Source organism: Camelus dromedarius, chromosome 26 (genome assembly GCF_036321535.1).
Source record: "Camelus dromedarius isolate mCamDro1 chromosome 26, mCamDro1.pat, whole genome shotgun sequence".
NCBI classification, from domain to species: domain Eukaryota; kingdom Metazoa; phylum Chordata; class Mammalia; order Artiodactyla; family Camelidae; genus Camelus; species Camelus dromedarius.
Window position 1 is genome coordinate 11,431,725 of NC_087461.1, and position 24,515 is coordinate 11,456,239.

Sequence of the window (24,515 nt, forward strand, 5' to 3'; positions counted from 1 at the left end):
AATATTAATTCCCTTTTTCCTTCATTCTGCCATAAAATAGTTTTTTGTTTTATTGTATTTATTTTGGAACACATTAAATATATTTAAATATATATATTTATTATAATATCAAATAATTGGTTGCTTTTCATGTTTTTTCTATCCTTGTGGACTTTTTACACATTGGCCTGAGTTACTCTTTCAAGCAGAGTACAAGTTACAGGTGTCCATGGGATAACTACTACTGTTACTCAGAATGACTGGCCACAGACCATGAGGTGAGCATTATATGGGGACAGATAGCCTTAAACTCTTTCCTTGCCTTCCACAGCCATTTCTCAGTGACCCCAAAGTCACTACCATAGCAGCAGAGCATCTCTCCTATGAACAGCCTTTTCCTACCCTGGGATGAGATGAACACAAAGGAATATTTACTGTATGAGTTACAGATGCATGCACATTAAATTCTCTTTCCTAAGATAATATTTGTGTGCTTACTGCTTTAGTTGAAATCAACCTAATTGTCCTTCCAGCAGCATTCCTTTTTTACTCCATCTCCCTAATTATATTATCTATGATTCTCTCTATACTTTTGTTCCTAATGTCTGATATTTATCTGTATTCTTTTTGGGGGAGGGTGAGGAGAGGATTTCAATCAGCTTCGAATTTGTGAGGACCTATTTGTATTGAACGTCTAATTACTTGAGCTTTTAAATGAGATGTTTTTATTAAAATCCAGATATACTGCATCCACAGGACCCACCCTAGCCACGGGAATTCCAGCTAACTTGTCATGCACTTATACAACAGTGCCAGGATGGAAGGGCAATCTGTTTATAAGGAATCTGTTAAATTGCAGTTTGAATTTTTAAGTAGACCCCCAAATATATTCTTCAAAATGTCTGCTAAAGACCTCTGCCACACATTTTTTTCCAAACAATTGTAGGGCATTTGAGAGAGAGTTTCTAGCAAGCCCAGCTTTTTCTTAAAGAATTTATAGATTCTCAAAGGGTAGAAAGAGGGAGGTCAAAAAATGCCATTCAGAATGCCACTGTGTATGTGTTTTGTTGTGTGTCCAGCACCATCTGAGCTGTGATTCCAAGTGTAGTGTTAGATGCTCCCCAGGCCTTGGTGGGAACTGGGTCTGTTAGGAGCAAGGGATGAACAAGTGCCTCATCTTCAGTCCACTGCTTTCTGAAGAGGCCTCATACTGTAGGAAGATGAAAGGTCTTCATGACTACCCCTTGGGTACCGTTCTCAGTAACTCCTGGTGTGGGCAACTGCTAGGCTTAGAAAGAACACAATAACCATCAATCCATAAAGCACTTATTAAATACCTGTAAGAAAATGTGTGCAGTAAAGAAATAGAGGAGCTGGTGGCCAAAAGCATGGGCTTTGGAGTTAGAAAGACAGATTTCAACCCCACCACTTACCACCTGGAGGGTTTTGTATAAGTTTTTTATCCTCAATTTCTTTCTTTCTTTTTCTTTTTTTTTTTTTTTTAGGTTTTTTTTGGGGGGAGTAATTGGGTTTATTGATTGATTTTTTTAGAGGTGGTACTGGGGATTGAACCCAGGACCCTGTGCATGCTAAGCATGCACTCTACCACTTGAGCTATATCCTCTTCCATCCTCAACTTCTAACCTAAAAAGAAAAAAAAAAGGAGATAATACTTCTTGATTTACAGGATAATGAAGATCAAATGAAATAATGAGTATAGATTACTTAAACGTAGTCTCAATACATATTAAGTTTTTAACAAAAGGTTAAATAAATGATTTTTATAATTTTAATTACCATATCAATATTCACTAAGGATCCCTTGAGAGACCTCTCTATGTATGTAAATTCACAAGGCTATGGAAACCATTTTTTTTTCTGTAAATGGGATCAAACTATATATTGTATTTTATTATTATTCACTTAAGTATATGTTGTAAGACATTTTCCAAGTCAAAAAAAAAAAAAAAATCTAGCACTGCAGGCGGCGAGGTCCTGCCTCCCAGCGGGGAAGGAGGCGTGGGCATGGAACACGCCGCTGCCTCCGAGCCCCGGGCCGCGTCGCTGCCTAGGGCGTCCCGAGGGCTCCGTGGGGGCGCGCCCGTCACGCTGCTCCGGGGACCCGTGAGGCCCGGCGCGGCCGGGCACTGCTCAGATGGCCGTGCTCCCGCGGCCTGTGCTCACCCTCCTCCTCCTGACCGCCGCTTTCAAGTGCCAGGAGTAGGCCCAGACCACCGACTGGAGGGCCACCCTGAAGACCATCCGGAACCGCGTCCACAAAATAGACACGTACCTGAACGCTGCCTTGGACCCCCTGGGAGGAGAGGACAGGCTCTGCCAGCGTAAGTGCAGTGACGGATCTAAGCCTTTCCCACGTATGGATAGAAACCATCCCCGCCAAATGGATGTGGCTCCCCACTGTTTGGTGTTCATCTGAACATCGGCATCCCTTCCCTGACAAAGTGCTGCAACCAACACGACAGGTGCTGTGAGGCCTGCGGCAAAAGCAAAAACGACTGTGATGAGGAGTTCCAGTCTTGCCTCTCCAAGATCTGCCAAGACGTGCAGAAAACACCAGTACTAGCTCAGCATGTTCAGGCGTGTGAAACCACAGGGAGCTCTTGTTTGACAGTGTTATACTTTTGGGCTGTAAGCCGTACCTGGACAGCCAACGAGCTGCATGTAGGTGCCGCTACGAAGAAAAGACTGATCTTTAAAGAAGATGCTGAGAGGTGGTGACAGCAGATGAGGACAGAAGAACATAACTTTTGACAAGAACTGTTTTTACAGCATAAAGCTGCCTTATTTTTGTGAAGGGATTATTTTAAGACCTTGACACTAAAACTTCAAACTGAAACAAATGGAGGTTATCTTCTTGGATGTTGCTGCCTTGGTGTGCCAAATTGTCTTGACCAATCTGAGAAATGGGTGCATGTTAAGGGGAGAATTTTTTAAAAGAAAGAGTCTGTAGTTCAGTTTTCACAACTATATTTACCAAAAAAATTAAGTCAAATGTAAAATTTATTATAAGATATGTTCAACATTGTCTTATTTAGAAATATGGGGAAATCTTCACTTATAAGTATGTTTGTTTACTGTGAAATTTAAAATATACATTTATGCCTGGAAAAAAAAAACTACACCTTTTTAAATGGCTATAGTGAATTTTATTTAATGTGTTTATTGTAATTTATATAACCATCCCCTCACATGTGAACATTTAATTTATGCCCATTTTTTAAACTGAGAATTTCTGGAATAGGAATCCTTCTGGGTACTTTTGGGGATGGGAGGACACACGTGTGCATATTTTTCCTCAAGGTAAATTTCAAGAAGCGGGATCATAAGATCCTTAAATACTCTTATTTTAACTAAATTGGTCCATTTAAAAAACAGTTGGTCATTCTCTGCTGGAGACCAATGCAAATTCTGGTATTGATATTTTTCTCAAAATGTTCCTCATTAATATATTACACATTAGTAAATTCATTTATTTTTTATTATGTAAGTAATGCATAATTTTTCAGGAAAAAAATCTACACAGATGTAGCAAGATGTCAACATCAATCTCCTGAAAAAAACAAAACAACCAGGCAAGCAAACATTGATATCAGTTCCTGTATCAGTAAATGTAAATCTGTCCCATCCTTTGAAGCTACTGTATATAGACATAACACGATTTTACCATGTTTCAACATATAGGCATTTAAAATGTTTCCAAATTTTCACTTTTGCGATACTCCAGGTAAAATCCTTATACATGCTTACTATGTACATATATGAATATGTCTCCAGGACAGATAACTAGAGTGGAATTGCTGGACCAAATGGTATGTACAAATAAAGCTTTAATACATTACTGCACAATGACGCTCCAACAAGTTTGACAAATTCCTACTCCTACAATAATATGTGAAAATACTCATTTTTCCACACCCTTGCCAATAGGATAGTATCAGTCTAAAATAATTTTTGCCAATTTGATGGATCAAAAATGCTGATTTAAGTTGGATTTTACATTAATAATGAGATTAAATGATTTTCGAGGTTTAATGTCGCATTTGTAACTATCATTAATTCTATTTGGTTGTCTTTTCCCTATAGGTATGTTTGTATATGTATGAAGGTGAATGTGTTCTTGTATCAATTATTTTTCTTTTATACATCTTGCAGGGTTTTTTTCTCTAGTTATTGTTTGATTTGTAACTGTGTTAATAGGGTCTTTTCTTATATGGTCTCCAAAGTTTTATGGAGTTCAGTTTATTTAAAAGCATATGTGTGTGTGTGAATGAATTTTCTAGTCCAAGGTAATAAGCACATTCTCTTATATTTTGCTTCAATTTTTAAGCTTTATATATATTTTAATAGCTTTATTGAGAGACAAATCACATACTATACCACTCTCTTATTGAAAATATCCCATTCAATAGTTCTCAGTATATTCACAGAATTGTGCAAACTTCGCCACAATCAATTTTAGAACATTTTTATCAGCCCCCCCAAAACTCCCATACCCATTTGTAGTAACCTTCCATTTCCCCTCAAACCTGCACTTATCTTCCCACCCTAGGCAACCTCTTTTTGTTTCTACAGTTTTGCCTATTCTGGACATACATAAATGGGGTTGTATCATATGTGGCCTTATGTGACTGGCTTCCTTCACTTAGCATAATATTTTCAAGTTTCATCCATGTTATAGCTTTAATGTTTTTATAATTAGATCTTTAATCCATCTGGAATTTATTGACTTATATAAATTGGATAAATAATCGTATATAAATTATTGATCTTTTTATAAAACTTAACCAGTTGTATCAGTGCTATCTACCTAAGATTCAGTCCATCCTTTTCTCATTAATCTAACCTGTCTCCTTCATCGATACGGATGGACCTGTCTCAGAACTCGATTTGTTCATTCTAGTGTTTCCACTGTGAGGACTTTACCCTGATAATGTAGTTTTGCTGTATGGTAGGGCACACCACCCCTCATTTTCCTTTTCCTAAAACTTTCTTAGTGATCCTTCCTCATTTTCCCTTCCCTTTGATTTTTAGAATGGACTTGTCAAGTTTCATCAAAATACTGTGTAACTTTTGATTGGAACTTTGTTGAAATTATAGATTAATTTTGGAATAAATTTCATCTTTATAATGTTGGTGTTTTCAATATTTTAATTGAATTTATAGCTGTATTTTTAATTCATTAGAGGGAAGGTAGATATTCCATCTGGAATTAGCTTTTTAATTGGTTATTGATGTATAGGAAGGTCACTTACTGAGACAGAAACTGCAGGGGGAGGAGTAGAGTTTGATAAAAAGATAATGAGATCTGCTTAGATGCATTCTGCCTGAGATGTTTATGAGAAATGAAGATGGAGACATACATACCAAATATTGCACCATTCATTTTGGCGACATTTTTAGAATGGCAAGGGGAAGGTGAATGGTCCATAAGGTCTTTTGAGGAAGAATGTGGTTTTTAGACCAAAAATGAAACTACTGGATTTGAAAACAAATCCAAAGCTTCTAACATTACAGTTGCAAATTTCTTTTTTAATAAAGGGGAAACAAAACACCAGGAGTTTTATTTGACTTATCGCATTTTGAGAAGCTAGTGGATTAAATAGTTCTTGAACTCAAAGCTGCTCACGCTTCCTACACACTTCCCCTTTCTCCAAGGTCTGGTTGCAGTTGCATTTTTCCATCTTCCCAGGTTTTCAGCACAGCAGGTTGTGATCTGGGTTTCCTAGGCAACCTGAGTGGTTAAAATGAAGGTGATGATGGCAGTATCCAGTGACACTTCCTCTTCCCCGTACACAGCAACTCTTGCAAGATCCCTAATTTCTCAGTCTGAAGTCCCCCTCAAACACCTCAGGAAACCCTCAGGGGCATCTTGGTGGATTTACAAGCATGATCCTCTTAGGGTCCATGCAGAGCCTGACATCTCCCCCTCTCCTGCTGTGCCTTCTCCATGGTGACTTGATGCACTGCTCTCTGATGTCCACGATGCCACTTGGGAGGTGACTCATGGCCCTGTCCAGCACAGGGTCATGCTGCCCCTCAGCTGGGCCACAACCGACATTCTACACGCTGTGCCAAAGATGCTGTAGCAGATGCACAAAAGCCCTGCTGTGCTGTCTACTAAAGTGAGGAGACTCTCCCCTCTGTCTCTAAACATCATGTAACATTCTTACCCAGCCAGAGGACAGCCATCTTGGGCTATCCACAAATACCTGTCTGCATGGGGTTAGGTAGCTGGCTGTGCTGAGCGACTGCTCAGACTGTTGGCCCAACATCTCCTGCCTCTCCACGTGTCCAGCTGGGTGTGTGGTCCTGACCTTGAACCAAGCTTGTGTGCTGATCACCAGTCTCTTCAGTCTTGGTTCCACAGACCTTTGGTGTCTCATCACTGGGCCCTTCCAGACATGACGAGAAAGTCTGAATCCTAGGATGACAGTTTAGTTTCAAGCTGGAACCCCTTCTGCTCATCTAAGGAAATGATTCAGAATCATGCATTAAGTTTGAATCATCTTAGTAGGCCTGTAGCCATCTGCTCAGGAGAGAGACAAATTGTGATTTGGGGCATATGGCTTTTGCTATTAAACCTATTGTCTTCTCCTAATGGTGAAAATGATGCATTGTTTAAAACTAAGGAATTGTTATAGCATGTGATTAAGCATACACTATAGAAGTTATATTTATGATTTGATGCTCAAACTAAATAAAGGAATGAGTATGAAAGCAGGGATGGATGGAGAATGGAGAAAATTGTGGCCATGGACAAAATAAAACCAGGTTATATCTTATTCATCCTTTTATTTTTTGCGGGGAGCATGGAAGTGGCTGGAAGTCATCAGAGAGAATGCCAGAATGGTCATTCCTCCTTTTCAATACTCCTAATAGTAAGTGTTGGTAACTACCTCCCCTGTGTTTGTCCTTTTCTTCATTTCAAGGGAATGAAGAGGTTTCGTGACCCCAGCTTGACCAGGCCTTCAGGACCTGCTGTGGATGACTCTCAATATGACTTCTCTGCTTTGGACTGATTCAAGCCATTGAGAGAATATATAAGTTGATTTTAGAGCGTCTCACCTTGGCAGTTTTAAAGAGTCTTCTAGTAGTCAGTAGAGACAGAAAGGTGGATGTGAGACATGAACTTTAGAAGCATGCTGTTCTAACTCAACCTCTGCTTTTAGACAGGACTTCCAGTCAGTCGTCCAATCTCTTCTAATAATATCTCAAAGCCTGCCTATGGTTACATATCCCCATGTGCCACAGGCATTATTATTTAGGAAAAACTTTCCAACTTTTGAAATGTAAGGGATGTGTTCCTGTTCCATCTTTGGTGAGAATGACAGATAGTTATTTAGTCCTTCTGGCTCCAAACTGCATGTGGAATGGGATGTACGTAAGCTCAGATGGCAGACAAACTTGAATTTAAATCCTGGCTTCACCACTTACTAGCTGTGTGATTTTGGAAAAGTCATTGAACTCTCTGAATTTCTCTTTCTGTAACTCTCAGGTGGAGCTCAATTATCCATCCCAGCAGGTAGTTAATATGAGTTAAATGAAATGATAGGTGTGAACAGGGCTGGCATAAATTATTATGTATAGTCAACAAATGCCCTTGACCTACGTGTTATTTTCAGATATGCCTTAAATCTAAGTCACTATTTCATATTGATCCTGCTGCTTGTGTAGCCAGTGACATCAGCAAGGAAAGAGTTCATTACAATCAAGGAAGTCTTTAGAAATCTAGTTACAGCCTGAAGATTGGACTGATATCCAGGAGATGGAATTATTTTGCAGCCTAAGATTAGTTCAGTGAAAAAGATTAATGAGTCACATTATATAATCAGTTCAAGCTAATGACAAATGAATATATTCTGGTTTTTAGCTAGAGTTGATTTAATAACATTTGTGCAACAACAGCATTAAATTTAAAGTCTGTTCTAGTGAATTGGACTTTACCCAGAATTTTCCTCTCAGAGATGAGGTTATTTTCATAACCTGACTCACCACTTAGGGGGCAGCCCCCTGTATGGTGAAGATTCAAAATTGCCACAAGAGCCCCTCCAATCCCCAAACACCCCGATCTTTCTCCTTCCTCCTGTGATGTAACTATGAGGAGACTGAAGCTTTCATCTACTTATTTCCATGAATTACATTATCTGGAAGAATCATCGGTTAAGCTGGAATAAGGCATTAATACTTTCACTGGCATTAATTGCTCTGGTTAACCCTAGCAGAGAGTAGAGTCCCGACGCAAGTTGTGTTGGAGAAAAACAAGTCAGGGTGGGTGGGAGACTCAGACCCTTGGGAAGAAGTGGGCCATCCACAGGGGTTTAAATCTACTGGGAAGGGGTATTTACTACTGATGCCCTGAGCTATCAGAACAGACTGCTTATGTTTCAATTGGTATTTGGGTCAACGGTGCCTTGTTTTGGCTTTCCTGTTTCCCTCTTCCTGCCTTCCCACTATGTTATAAAGTCTTCAAGGGAAGAGAGCTTCCTTCCCTTTTCTGTCTGTACGTTTTCCTGAGAGTGCCTTCCTCACCTGTAGGCATTCAATAAATGCCTGTTGAATAAATCAGTCAGTCAATGGAGGTAAAGGGGGTGTGCAAAATGAAAGGGGCAATGAAAAGGTGTTGAAGAAACTGCTTTTTTTCACTGAAGGCTAAACTTCATAATTCTATTTCCATTTATTGCTTCATGTAAACTAGCCTTCTGTAAAGTCTTGTTTGTCTTATGCACAGCTTTGGGTCTGTCGGCTTCCTCTTTTTGATCTTCATGGCCATAATCTCCAATGCATTTGACCAGGCTCACCTCCTATGTGAGGCAGGTGACTGTCTCTGCTTCTTCCTTCTCACTGAACACCTGATCAGCATTCAGCTGATGATGCTCAGAGTGACCAGGAAGAAACTTACCCTTTCATGCTAATATCACACGTGCAAGAAACAACCAGGGAACACCATGCTGATGAAGTGCTCTGTCCTTAAGTTCAAATTACACTACAAAAATGAATTAACTCAATAATAAAGGTGAACAAATATTGCACACACAGACTAGAGCCCAAGACTAGAAATGGAGTGTCACACGAGATAGATACAGCAGGGCATGCCTGAATACAATTTTGTTGCCATGAACAACTTTTAAAATTTGCTCTGGAATATTGCAATGATTTTCTATTACAGAAAAACTCATTTCAATGTTTCTTTCATTAGAATGGATTGCATTGATTCGTTCTCCTTATTTTACCATGAGGGAAGAGTATATTTAGATATTTTTTCATAATTAAACTTTTTTATCTTGAGGTAGTTGTAGATTCATATGCAGTTGTAAGAAATACTGCAGAGAGATCCCATGTGACCTGTATGCAGTCTCAGCCAACGGTAGCACCTTACAAAACTACAAAACAATATCACAACAGGATACTGACATTGATACCGTTAAGAGGCGAAGCATTTCCACCTCCAGCAGGGTCCTTCATTTTGCTCGTTAATAGTCAGACCCACTTCCCTCCTGCTCACTCTCTTCTTAATCCCTGGCAACAACTAATCTGGTCTTCATTTCTATAATTTTGTCATTTCAAGAATATTACATAAGTGGAATCACAGTCTGTAACCTGTGGGATTGGCTTTTTTCACTCAAAGTAATTCTCTGGAGATTCATCCAGGTGGTTGCGTGTATTAACAGTCCATTCCCTTTTATTGCTAGGGTATGGATGTACTGCAGTTTGTTGAACCATTCACCCATTTCCAGTTTTTGGCTATTGCAAATAAATATGCCAGAAACATCAGTGTGTACACTTTGGTGTGAACATAAGTCTTCTTTCCTCTAGGATCAGCACCCGGGAATGCGATTGCTGGGTTGTATGGTAGTTCCGTGTTTGTTTCTTTGTTCTTTAAGAAACTACCAAAACATTTTCCAGAATGGCTGGACCATTTTCCAGAACTGTGTTCCCTCTAACAATGTATGAGTGATGCAATTTCTCAGCTTTCTTTGCAGCATTTGGTATTGTCATTATTTTCCACTTGAGCCATTTGATATGGATATAGGGATAGTTCATTATGGTTTTAATTTGCATTTCTCTAATGGCTAATGATACTGAACATCTTTTCATACATTTGTTTGCCATTTTTATATCTTCTTCATTGAAGTTTCTCATGCCTTTGCCCATATTCTAATTGGATTTTTTATTTTGTTTTTTTTTTTAACACTTTTGAACAGTTGAGAGTTCTTTGTATAGTCTAGATATCAGTCCTTTGTCTAATATGTGGTTTGCAATTTTTTTTCCCCAAGCCTGTAGCTAGTCCTTTGATCCTTTTAGTGGAATCTTTCACCATTCACAACTGGTCTTAGAAGCATTTTTGCAATGGCTGCTTTGAAATACTTGTTAGATGATTCCAACAACTCTGTCACTTGATGTTAGTATTCACTGATTGTCTTTTTGCATTCAGTTTGAGATCTTCCTGGATCTTGGTGTGATGGGGGACTTTTTAAATGAAATTTAGACATCTTCATACTGTGTTGGGATCTTATTTAACTCATCTGTTTTAGTTAGTAGTTTCTGACAGTGCTCTGGCAGGGGAAGGGGAACCTGATTACTGCCGGGTAGAAGTAGCAGCCCAGGTTCCCCATTTGGTCTCTGTTGACACCAGACAAGAAGGCTCCTCGTTACACCTGGGCAGGGAGGGGAGTTCTTGCTCTCCACAGATACTGCAATATCTGGGCCACAGTGAAATTTCTGACTCCCCACTAAGCCTTCTCCGACATTACCTCAGTGCGGTATACTCACAGGTTTAAAAATATCTTCCTTATATCTAGGAAATGGGTGTGACTACATTTCCTTAATGAATTTCATAGTTTTCCATTTCTATCATTTCCTTGCTGATTAATTCTTTTATTTACAGTAAATCTTTTCACCTGAGTCTGGCAACTGCCTTGATGCCGTTTCTTCCCCCATGATGGATTTTCTTACATGCAGCTACTTTTTTCTCCCATCTCTATTCCAGTATTTCTCTGCTCCCTCTACTGTTTAATCACATTTCACCTCCTCTTTGCCTTGCTTCTCATTGTTTACTCCTTCTGAAGGCTGGTTTGTATTGCGTGTGCCCTTTTCAGAGCATTTCACTTTTAAAATCAACAACAGCCCAAAAGGGGGTTCAGTTAAAATGCTTAAAGTGCAAGTCAACACATCCTGAGCTGAGACCTCTCCCTCTGGGTAAAGGGGGCATCACACGTGGACCAGGGAAGGGTCAATAGCTGAGGAGCTGATTTTGAAGACTAAAACCCATTTCCTCTGAGGAAAGGAAATAGTGCAAAATTATTTAAGATCATATTTCCTTGTCTCAGCCACTTGGATGTTGTGGGAATCAGAGGCTATAAATAGATAAACTTTGCTAGAAGCATCTTAAAAAACCACCAGGAAATGGCTAGCCTTGCTTGTGATACTTTAGAAACTAGCATGTTAGCAACTGCTCCCATTATCTCTAATTTCACTTTTGCAAATATTATTTATAGATATTGTCATCCCTTTGTCAAACTCTGGGATACTCAGAGGTGTCCTTTATTATTATTATTGTTGTTGTTGTTGTTGTTGTTATTAATTATTGAAGCATTGTTGATTTACAATGTTGTGTTCATTTCTGGTGTACAGCATAGTGATTTATTTATACATATACATATGTATTCCTTTTCATATTCTTTTTCATTATAGGCCATTACATGGCATTGAATATAGTTATCTGTGCTATACAGCAGGACCTTGTTGTTTATCTATTTTATAAACAGTAGTAGAGGTGTCCTTTGAATTAATGCCCCATTTCCCCCTTCTCTACACACTCTTGGGCTTCTGGATGGCCAAACAGGATTTGAGTAATTGATTAGCAAGTTCTGCTAATGGTTTTGATTAGCTTTATTTGTTTTGCGTGTAATTATCTTTCCTTGGTAATTAGAATTTAGTCACAGTATTCATATTTGATATAATTTTAGATAAAGATTTTGCTAGTTAAACTGAGAGATAATTTCCAAGCAATTATAGAACAATCTATCCAAACTTATGGTAGTTGTATCTTCTGAGGAAAATAATGTCCTGTTTTGTCATAAAGTATAAAGCAGTTTTTGCTTACGAAGGATGACTGATAACACAAATTGATTGTTTTTAAAAATAATGTTTCCTGACAAATTATTTGCTAAATGAAATTGATATTAATCTAAGACATAGTAATCTTTTATTTGGAGAGGCATTTGAAAGAGTTGGCCTTTTGGATCTATTTATTAGATTAATCTCTTTTTTAAAATCCCAATTACACCATATCTGGTGTCTGGGAAAGAAAGAGTGTGGTGTCCCTGTTCACCTGTATTCTCAGACCCCAATAAAATATTGTATTTGTGGACTATAGCATTCAGCTGCCTGAGCAGGTCTCCTTTTATCCCCTTAGGGAAAATGAAGTAGTTATCTGGGTTTATCCAGGTCAGCAGCAGAGCTGGGCTGAGCAGGGCTTTAGCTGATCCTTCTCCGAGTACGTGGGCAGCTGCCTGGCTCCTGAGCCCTTGCCGAGAGGGGTAGAAGCACCAGCGTACCCTGATGGGGGCGGTACCGACGATTCCTTCCCTGGCCCGCCAGTAGGACCAGTGGGGATGAGAACACTGTGCACTTTCGACAGTGTTCATCCTTTCATACTTTCTCTTTTGGAGGCACTTAATGATGAGTATGAACCGCTTTCCACCACTACTTTTAAGGTCCCCTTAATTGGCCACTTTCTGTTATGAAGCCTTTCAAAGAGACTAGCTACAGATTCTTTTGCTCACAGCTGCAAATTAATGATACTTCGTTGGAATTTGAGGAAAGCAGCTTCAACTCCAATTTTCGTATGATTTGATAGTGGTTACAGAGTCATCTAAACTAAAGCTCCCAGTGTGGCATGAATCCTCTGGCCGCAGCTGGTGAAGGAGCCGAGCCCAGGGACTCATCCACATGGGCACCCATGGCATGCGTGCTGCCGCCTCAACAGTCCAGCTCCCTACGGCTTGGTTTTTCCACAGACACTGCGGACTGTGACTGCTGATAAGCCGAATAAGGCTGGAGGTCAACAATCCGGAGATGGCTCCTAATTATTAAAGGGTCAACCACGTCTTAATGCACACGTCCTGTGAACGGGGGTGGGGTGGGGTGGGCCCGCAATCAACTGTGTTTCAGAGAAAGCAGCTTTCCCTTTCTCTAATTTAAATGAGCAAAAACAAACAAAGCATTTGTTAAGGGGAGCTAAAGGGTTCTCCCTGTATTCTAATTCTAAGCTTGGACCCTGAAATATTGAATAGGCAAGCAGCTCTTAATGACACTCCGGACTCGAGCTGCTTTTTGAATTTCTTTGCTGCCGTGATCTATGCTTCCTTAACGGAGCTTTGACTTGGGTCCCACACCACGGAGCACTTGGACCCAACAGCACAGAGCCTCACCCGAGCCTTGGGTGACTGCCATGAATTAGTAGCTTCTGTGGCCCTAAATTAAGCTCCTCGATGTGTAATTATCCATCCCACGCATTGAATCTAGCTCCAAGGCAAATGCTTCTGCAAGGCTAATGGCTGGCTGCAGCACGAACAACAAAGTACAAAAACCGGGCCCTCCTCCCTCTGCCTGCTCCATGGCCCCACCGCCGCCAGGCAGACCGCGGGGCCTTCCTGCTGCTGCTCCGACCCTGTTGTTGGCTATAGCGATTACACAAAGGTAAAGCGAGCCAGGGAAGTGGTGGCGGTGCTTTCCCCCTTCTTTCTTTTTTCTTTTTGAAATTTGAGGGAAAGGTGTCAAATTTGTTAAAAACAATGAAGTTGAATTTAATGTAAAAATTAGGAAAACACTCAATCGATAATTTACAATATTACCAAAGGAATTAGCAGCTGAGTGAGTTATCTCCAAATGCAGGTTGCTCACCAGATGATGAGACTACCCTGAAAAGGTGGCTGCACTGAGTGATCAGAAGTGTCTGTTCCAAATCTTTGCAAGATGAGGTTTCAGGGATTCTGAATGAGTATCACCAGTTTGTGGCAGCTTCCCTATATAGTTGCAGCGGGGTTGCAGGCCAAGGCAGAAAAGACAACAGAGGCAGACAATTCACTTTGAAAAAGCAATGCAACAAAATGGTCAAAACACAGAAAAAGAGAGCTTCAAACTAATTAACAAGCCTAGAAGTCCAAATTAAAAAATCTGTTTTTGCCTACCAAATTTGCAGATATAAGAAAGAGTTAACACTCAGGATAGGCCAAGCTTATGGGGGCTTCACCAGAGTCCAATAGACTGGTTTTGCCTCCTAGCTCTTCCTCGTACTAGCAAAGGGAAACTGTCATGCCATTTATTTTCTTGAAGACTATTTTAATCATCTCTAAAATGTAGATAATATTACTAACCACCTCACAGGGTTTTTGAGGGAATTAGTGAAATAAAGTATTTAATACCTCATCTGGCACTTAGTAAATGCTCAATTAATATTAGAATAATAATTATTATCATAGGAAGCTAGACCCCTAGCACACTAAAGGGGGAGTATAAATTGGTAAAGCCTTTAAGAATGAACATCTGACATATATACAATGTAAAACCCATACAGCTTTAATGATGTGTATACATATGACTTAACCATTCTATTTCTAGAAATCTATTCTGAGGAAACAGGCACAATGATATGTTTACAAGAATATCTTTCATTTTTTTATATGATAAAAATGGAAACAGTTAAAATATCTAAAAGTAAGGAAACAGTTAAAAATTATGGTTTGTCCACCTACTAAAGTTTCCTTCAGGTGTTACACAGCATGTTTTTGAGAATGTTTCAAGACTGAGAAGCGTGATACTGTGTGCAAATAATGGTTTTCAGTAGGCAGTGGGGTTACCTGCTATTTTTATTTTTTACTAATATTTATTTGTACTTTTAAAGTTGTTTGTAGTCAGTCAGTAAGCACTTTTTGGATATCTGCTGCAAATTAGGCATGATGGTAGGTGCCATGGATAAAACAGAGAATAAAGCAGACAGGACACTGCCCTCATGGGGCTTCTAGTCTCTCCATTGGAAAATGCACTTTTTTAAAAAATTGAAATATAGTTAATTTACAATGTTGTGTCAATTTCTGATGTACAGCATAGTGATTCAGTTATATATATATATATATATATGTATATGTATATATATACACACACAAACATATTCTTTTTAATTATAGGCCATTACAAGGTACTGAATATTGTTCCCTGTGCAATACAATAGGCCCTTGTTGTTTATCTATTTCATATATTATAGTTAGTATCTACAAATCTCATACTCCCAATTTATCCCTCCCCTCTCTCCTCTCCTGGTATCCATAAGTTTGTTTTCTGTCTGTGAGTCTGCTATGTCTGTCTCTGTCTTGTAAATAAGTTCATTTGTGTCCTTTTTTTTTAATATTCCACATATAAATGATATCATATGGTATCTTTCTTTCTCTTTCTGGCTTACTTCACTTAGTTATGATGATCTCCGGGTCCATCCATGTTGCTGCAAATGGCATTATTTTAATTTATTAATTTTTTTGAGTAGCGTTCCATTTTGTATATGTATATACACACCACAAGTTCTTTATCCAATTGCCTGTCAGTGGACATTTAGATTGCTTCCATGTCTTGGCTGTTGTAAATAGTGCTGTTGTGAACACTGGGGTGCATGTATCTTTTTGAATTAGAGTTTCCTCCATATATATTCCCATACATATTGCTGGATCATAGGTTAAATCTATTCTTAGTTTTTTGAGGACTCTCCAGGCTATTTTCCATAATGGTTGCACCAAACTACATTCGCACCAGCAGTGTAGGAGGGTTCCCTTTCCCCACACCCTCTCCAGCATTTATTGTTTGGACTTTTTAATGATGGCCGTTCTGACTGGTGTGAGATGATACCTTATTGTAGTTTTGATGTGCATTTCTCTGATAGTTAGTGATATTGAGCAGAAAAATATGTTATTTTTGTAATAAAGAAGACTATTAATAAAACAAAAGGGGGAACTGTATGAGTGTGCTAGAGCTGCCATTAAAAAGTGCCACCAATTGGGTGGCTTAAACAACAGGAATTTGTTTCCTTGCAGTCCTGGAGGCTAGAAATCCAAGATCAAGGTTTCATTCAGGGTTGGCTTCATTCTGAAGTCTCCCTTTGGCATGCAGGTGGCTGTCTTCTCTCTGTGTCTCTACATGGTCTTCCTCCTGCAATTATGTCCAAATTTCCTCTTCTTATAAGGATGTCAGTCACACTGGATTGGGGCCCATGCTAGCAAACTCATTTAACTTAATTACATTTTAAAGATCCTGTCTCCAAATAGTGGGGTTCTGAGGTGCTGGAGGTAAGGGCTTCAACATATGAATGGGGAAGTTTGGGGGAGGGGCATTCAGCCCATAACAAAAACCATGTGATACTATTTCTTGTCTGAGAGTTCCTCCTTTTTGCCTCAGTGGTGTATCTTGACAAGCCCCTTGAGGAAGGCTAAAAATGTGTCTGAACTCTCCAAAAATTTGTTCACTGGCTCCAACATGGGCAGCTGTGGAAATTTCAGTTTGGGTGAAGGTTACCTTAGATTGATTTTCATAAGTCACTTCTGGAAATCAGTGACATTTAAGAGTTTTTCTGGCACTTCGAGTCTGCTCCTAAGTGAACTCTGGGACACCTGTCTGGTCCAGGGTCCCTACCTCAGCCCAGAGCAAAGCCTTCCAGGGAGGACTTCCCGAGGTAGAGGGCGGTGTCCTAGCATCTCATCAGATTCAGAGGTGCAGTCAGAAAATGAAATCTTCTGGGTGTGGCAGGGGCCACCCACAGAGAATGAGTCAATGATGAACAGTGGTAGTCAGGATGGGCATATGGCTCTGTCAACTGGAAGCTTCTTTTATTATGGAAATCCAATTTACTTTCCTTAAATCACAGATAAAGGAAAGAGGAAATGGATGATTGTTCTCCACTGGAGAATGAGTGAAGTTTAAGATTGATGCAGAAGGTGGAGGTGAAGCTAGAGGCATCAGGTCCAGCCCCTTGTTTGAAAGGTTGGGAAGCTGGTCCTCCAAGGCTGCCTGGATTTGCCTTAGATCGCACATCTGATGAGCAGCTATGGCTGATCTCAAGTCCACAGATTGTGATCCTGGTTCAGTATAATTTCCCTGATACTCCATGAGAGATGGAGGAAATATTGGATGTAGGAGTTAGGATTTGTGAGTTTCCACCACAGCTCAGCCTCTAAACATGGGTGCCCTGAATCCTCTCTCTGGTCTCCTGTTTTTTTTTTTGTTTTTTTTTTTTCACTTTCAAAATGAAAGTTGGGTAATAAAGTTCTTTCTGTCACTAACATCCATCCCACAAGACTTTCATGGGTGCCACTCATTCTGTACTCAGGCAACAGAGTTGACAGGTGGGTGCAGATGTGTTTGACCGAGAATGGTTACATAATGGTGCTTAGCACACTAGAGAGAGGAGCAGTGAGTGACCTCACATCTCATCTAAAGATTTATTGAAGATTCAGAATTAGGAGGTTAAAAAAAAAAAGACAAAATGTGGAAAATGAGTAGTAAGACTTGCAATCTTATGTTTACCTCCACATACACGGAAAAGAGAGCTTCTACCCACTCCTCATCTTTTGATTGAATGCTAATACATTTTGCTTGCTTTCTTAGATTTCCCACAGCAACGATTTTGACCTGTTTTTATTAACAAGTGAAACATCTCCATCCCATTGTCTTCTCTTCTTGAAGTGCTAAGCTGTGATTTTCAGGGCGCCAACTGTCAAGGGAGTGAAGAAAGTCACTTTCACTTTTCTGTTTGATTAGGTTATTATTATTATTATTATTATTATTATTTTGTTTTTCTTATTTCTTTCTCTTTCTCCCCCTTTTCTGTTCTCTTAAGTGTATGGTTAGGTTTGTTTTCAAAAGGTGTTTATAACCTTAGCAAAATTTTCATTAGCATTCCCCATGCATACTTTTTTTTTTTATTTTTATTTGGGGGGGTGTGATTAGGTTTATTTATTTTAAAGGAGGTACTGGGAATGGAACCCAGGACCTCGTTCCTGCTACATGCACGCTCTACCACTGAGCTACCCCCTCCCCGCCCCATGCATACTTTAGTTAAGGGAAACTCATGTTTTGCTCAAGTCACCAGAGAAATGAAAGGAATAATCTAATGCTAAACATGCTTGTACTTTGCATTAATTTAACTGGACCTCCTTCTCCAATGTAAGGACAGAAATAAGGCCAACACCCACTCTCAGAAAAATTCCTAAGTAGCACAATTCCAAGACTGTTTCCAATTATCTCGTGTCCTTTTTGGTTTTAAAGGATGAAACTCTACATGAGGAGTTGTACCTTCCTGTATGAACCAGAGCATTAATTGCTGATATTTTTATGAGCTGCTCAAGAGAGTAGGTGAGGTATAATGTATATATCTCTACAGTGTTCCCACATCAATTTCACAATTTTGCTCCTCGCTTACTTTCATTAGTCCTTTTACTAAGCTGATGCAGCTAATTTCATTCACCTTATAAAAATTGAATATAAATGGAAATATACATTGAAAATATATGGAAACATAATAAACTATATTTTACATGTCAAACTATCTCTTATCGTGCACAGTGATTATGGGAATAAATGTCCTTGGGATTTCCTGCTTCTTTTTTTTCCCTCCAACAAGGTGGGAAAAACAACAAGAATGTCTATTTTCTTTTGATATGAACTCTCAGTTCTGTGATCTTATATGCACCTAAAACCTTGCTGTAGAGTGTCAGATCCAAGAGCCTGTATTTCTAGTGACCCTCATGTGGTCACTTTAAAACAAATTGCTTTGAAAAAAATCTCTCATTTTTGTGTGCTTTTGGTCAGTGTGATTTAGAAATTATCCAGGTTAGTGAGGACATTTTTAATGTAACTCATTCCATGTGCCAAAGAATGAAATGTTACAAAAACTGCCTGCTTGTGTTCCTTGGCAAAGAATCCTGAGCAAGCCGGGAACCTACTGAGGGCAGAAAAGAATTGACAGTTATAGGGAATGACCCCTGCCCCTGGTCTAACTCCTTCCGCCTTCTGTTGTGGCTTCCGGGGACTTGCTCCTGCAACCACTGGCTGCTGAACCTGAGAAGTAAAATAAGGGACATTAAAATATCCACAGAGCAAAGAGTGGATGAGACCCCATCCTGGTCAGTTCACAACCTGTGCACACCATAATCCAAAGGCAATCCATTAATTCATAGTGAGAAATCACTGTTGCAGAGGCCTGAAATGCTCAGAATCTGCATGTCATTCTCCCTGTAAACTGACTTACATGGGAAGCCAAATAATAATTATAAAACTGCTACATAAGTATGGAATTAGAAAGTAGGGAGTTAATAGCATCTGGCTAGAAGAGCTGGATGTGTCCATTTAATAAAAGGGATGCTCTTACTAATGGGATCACAAGATCTGAAGCCCATTAGCCAACTCCCCTTCATCCCTAAATGTGCTTGGATAGGCATTCTAGCATCCATCTCAGTGACTCGCCTTGTTCTGTGCTTCCTAACTGACCAGCTCCTTTTAGTGATTGATACATTCTTTATTTAGACATGTCAATATATTTAATCAAATCATGGTGAAATTCATCCAGCCTGGGAGCCATTCTGTCTCTTTAAAATGATGGTCATTCATCCATTAAATATTTATGGAGTGTTTCCTCTGTGCCAGGCCCCATGCCCTGCATCAGGCTTACAGCAGTAAGCAAGGTAAACCAGTTATGCAGCCTGGTGGAGGGGGAGGGGAAATAGCAATTAAACAAGCAGCCACAGTAATGTGTGATGTGTTACAGCATGAACAGAGCCATAGGTCACATCACCCCTAGTCTAGGGGGCTCAGGAGGGCTGCCGGGAGAAAATAATGCCAAATTTGAAACCTGAAGGATGGAGTTGGGAAAGGCAGAGATGAGAAAATTGTTCCTGGTAAAGGGACGTTCTATGTGAAAGCCCTGAGGAGAGAGAGTTCAAACTACCCATAAGGCACTGAAATACTGTCATTTGGACTAAGATGCAAGGTGAGGATGATCATGGCTAGTGTTCCTCTTGAAGGATCTCACCTATTCAGTAACGTGTGTCAGCAACAAAGGTGACTTCCTTTCTTCCGTCTTCCAAATCTCATTAAGAATTTCCCTGTGGCCCACCTTGGAGCATGGCTATTAGAACCCAGATTGCCATCAATTTCTCCTCCATGCCTCTTTCTGAGGCCAGTTCTTGAAATCACAGGACCTGGTGGCAAATTAATTCCTCATATTTCTAGGTCACATCATCTGTCTTCTGCATCGTGGGGCTTCGTGCAAGTCTAGAAGTTCTGAGAGAAGCCAGAAACTTTGGGCATCTGAGGATGGGGAGTGTCTAGTGTGTCTAGAACAAGTGTTTGATTAGCACTTAGCAGTAGCAGGATGGGAGGGAGGCAGGTGTATTTGAGGGAATCTGAGATGTCTCACAAAATATCTATTGGATAATCTCAATAAAATTTGACATAATAGGGCCTTTAAAGCCTGAGCGGAAAATGTTTTAAAACTGGACCAGAAGACTTTGAAAGGCTTATTTTTGTTGGGCAAAGAAACATATTTCTAACACCTGCCACCTGAGACTTACAGTTCTTATGTGTTGACTCCAAAACGTTTTTGCATGATGATATTCATGCAAAGTCAAGGTGGATTTCCTGAATGCATTGTGCTGCTTCTGGCAAGAATTATTGAATGTTAAAGAATTATATATATATATTTGTTAGATGCTTTTCATTCTATTTGAGAAACAAAGCCATCCCGAGTAGAAAGATTTAGCAGTCGATCATTTTAAACATGGTCCTGACAAAAGCAATGCTTGGCTCAGAATTAACAAAAACAAATTTGAAATATTTCCCTCTGCCTCCAGGCTTCATACATGTATTCCCAGTCCTGTCTTTGCAGAAACAGAGTAAGAACAAATACGAGAGGTATTCTCTGCCATAAGGTACTTCAGAAAAGAGGGTTTGATGTCAAGACTATAAGCATATACAAATTTATTTCCTCTACCTGACTAGTTCCCTTTGGTTCTCGTCCTGAGTTACTACCTGTGACAGACGATGCTTACATAAATAAAACACCCTGGGGGCTGAGGCGTAGGTGAGCTCAACGGTGCCTTTCACTCCATCCTCGCTCTGCACCTGTGGTACCATGCACTTCTGTCTCACTTAAGAAATCTGATCAGAGTGCATGTGAGTCATGATATGGATAATGCGAAAGATGATGTTGTCAGACACAATGCGGTGGCCGGTTGGTGAGCCAGTGACATGTAGGCTGGTAAAAGAAATTACCAGAAATAAAGTATGGGTCACAAGGTACCTGATGGGCTTGTGCGCAAGCCTCTGATTGGCTGTAGGTGAAGTAAGAAGTTGAGGGTCTGTGATGGGTGGTGGGGTCTATGACCGATAAACAGGGCTGAAACAGGCCAGCCTGAACTATTGTGAGCGTAGGCATTACCTGGGGCTATTAGTTTGTTAGGGCAAACACGCCCAGTGAAGAATGCACTTTATCTGTTGAGGGATCCCAGGCAGACATCTGAGGGCCCAGACATGAGGGTCATTGGACTTTGAAGGATGGCAGATGGCCCAACAGATAATTTACTTTAAAATTAAATAATTTGTAAAATTTGGTATTTTACCACTGAAGTTTTTTTATATACATATATTATTATATAGCACATGTTTATAACATGGATTGGTGCCACAGTAAGGTTTAGAACTGCAATTTGAAAAACTGGTTTTGAGTGAGAATAACCTTCCTTTCAGCTTCTTAAATGTACCTATAAATAAAGTTGGGTGATAGGCCCACTCTTGTCAGTTATGGTGGGTGACCGGGGGTGTGGGTTACGGATTCAAACTAGGTTACCAGTATTCTTTCAAGGTTTAAAATAGCACTTTATGTTATTTTAAAAGCATCAAATTACTGATTAGTTGATTGTCATGACTTTATGGTGGGGTATAGATCAATTTTAATTCCTTGATTGACTTCAAGTAAAACAAGCCACGTGGCGCTTTTAGAAAACAAGGCAGCAGAGACGGTCACGAGCAGCAACATGAAGGAGATAGAGGTTGTCTGTGTCTGTCCCTCATCTCCATTTCTGCAGCCATGAAACCCTCCAGCTCTTACACAAGCTCTTTTGACAGCCAGTCATAGAAACCTGGCTTGGACTAGCTCCAGTCAAAAGAAAGAATCTACAGTTCTTGTGAGTGGATTCTAGGAGATGACTTCCAACATGGCTGAATTCAGAGACCCAGGTGATATTATCACATCTCTCTCTCTCTCTCTCTCACACACACACACACACACACAGTTTTCACCAAATCGCAGCACATCAACGTGTAAAAGTTTACTTGACAGCTCTGGTGGAAGGGATTTAGGGAAAATCTAACGGATCAGGCTGAGGTGTAATCAACCCTGAACAAATCAGTGAGCGCTGTCAGAGGATGGGCTATTCCAGCTGACAACCTTGAGTCAGTGGTTGGCAGCCCCACTGTGTAGTAAAGAAATAACTTTCCCCAAGAAGAAGTCTGGCCTTTGTCTTAGCCCTTGGGAGGTAATCGCTAAACCCTTAGAATTCCAGAGTGTTAAGAGTGTCTTTGTCATTAAAGATGGCTCCACTGGACCACACCAGACAGTTTATGCTAATGAGGTGACTCAGGGTGGGGACATGGCACATCAGAGAGGTCCACCGTGGGATTAGAGAGTTGGGGCTTTGAGCCATGAGAGATCAGTCCAGAATCAGGGTAGGGATAGGGTGTTAGAATTGTTAGAAATTGAATCCAATTATGTGAGCAATGATTCAATCATGCCTATGTAATGAAATCCCAATATAAACTCTGGACACAAAGCTTGGATGAACTCCTGGTTGGCAATATTCTTTGACTATTGTCACATTTCAATGCTGGGAGGGTAAAGTGTCCTCGAGGATGATCGAAGCTTTATATTTGGAACCCTCCCAAACTTAACCCTATGCATCTCCGGTTCTAATTTGCATCCTTTTGCTATGATAAAACCATAGTCATAAGTATAGTGCTTGCCTGAGTTCTCTGAATTGTTACAGCAAATGATCAAACCCGAGGATGTTCATGGGAATCCCTGCATTTGTAGCCAGATAGTCTGAAGTGAGGGTGGCCTGGGACCTCCAAACTTGCAGCTGGTGTCTGAAGTGAGGGTAGATTAGTATTCCTCTCCGAATTCATGTGTTGAAGCCCTAATACCCCAGTGTGATGGTATTTGGAGGTGGGCTTTTGGGAGGCACTTAGGTTTAGATGAGGTCATGAGGGTCGAGCTTCCATGATAGAATTAATGTCCATATAAGAGAAAGAGAAACCAGAGCTTGCAGGATACAGCAAGAAGCTGGCCACCAACAATCCAGGAAGAAGGCCCCCTCCGGGGACTGAACCTGCTGGCACCTTGATCATGGATTTCCCAGCCTCTGGATCTGTGAGAAATCAATGTCTATTGTTTATGGTGCTTTGATATGATCTCCAGGGGTGACTAAGACCTTCCAGAAAATTCTTAACCCAGACCTATAACTTTGGGTAGCATTTTGTGTTTCGTACCTTCTCCAAAGTACCACTCTCGAAATAAACATTTCAGCTGTTATTGATAATGTATTAATGTGCTGCATTTCTTCTAATTTAATTTTGAAAGGTTTTTGGTTTTAAATCCAAATCAGAGAACACTCTAGAATGTATGCTTCACAAGGGCAAGGACTGCCTAGAAAGCTGCCCTGGGTCTAGGGAGTCATTTAGGACAACGAGCCCAACAATTCAGCCTTTATACACTTGCTGCAACAGTGTTAGCAAGACGCCACAAAGAGACGAGGTGCTGGCTCCCCTACACTGTTCCCTGTCTCCCCGCAGCAATGGCATTGGGTGAGGGGCAGGTGGACCAGCACGCTGCTGAGGGAGGAGAACTAGGAGTGGAAGAGTAGTGGGTACTGACACACAGTGGAAGAAGATGTCTCCGAGATCCCCCCTCCTGGAAAGAGGTCTTGGCAGAGGTGTCCAAACCGTGTCTCAGCTGAGTGTCCCTCCCCCCAGTAAGGAAGCCTTCAATTGGAAGCACCCAGGCTAGGGACACAGGTCTGTGCAGAAGCTTGGCCAGCCAGGGGAGGTTGAGTCCCGAGTGCCACTTTCTGCAGAGAATGCCGTGCACTGGCTGTGCACCCCTGACCGCTGCCAAGCAAAGCCTTGTAATTGGCCATGGTCAGGCCTGAAAGAGATCACTTAGGATTTTGGCCCAGAGTTGGACTCCTTAGGACCCTTTTCTGTTTTTTTCCCTAGTGCATCATAAGCAACTAAAATAATGAGCACAGAGTAGGTGCTCAGTAAATTGTTATCGTTAATAGCTGGTGACATTGGTGGGGGAAATTGAGCTGCACAGACACTCCAGGGACTATTCCATTGCCCTAACATTACCGAAGGTTAGAGCAGCTGGCTCCAAAGTGAATGAGTTCCAGCAACATATCCAATGCCCGCACACTTGGGCA

The 24,515-nt window shown here is 40.4% G+C and overlaps 1 pseudogene; it reads left to right on the forward strand.

Moving 5' to 3' along the window:
• Nucleotides 1-2,134: 2,134 nt before the first annotated feature.
• LOC105101603 (group XIIA secretory phospholipase A2-like) lies at nucleotides 2,135-2,867 on the forward strand (annotated as a pseudogene).
• Nucleotides 2,868-24,515: the final 21,648 nt, after the last annotated feature.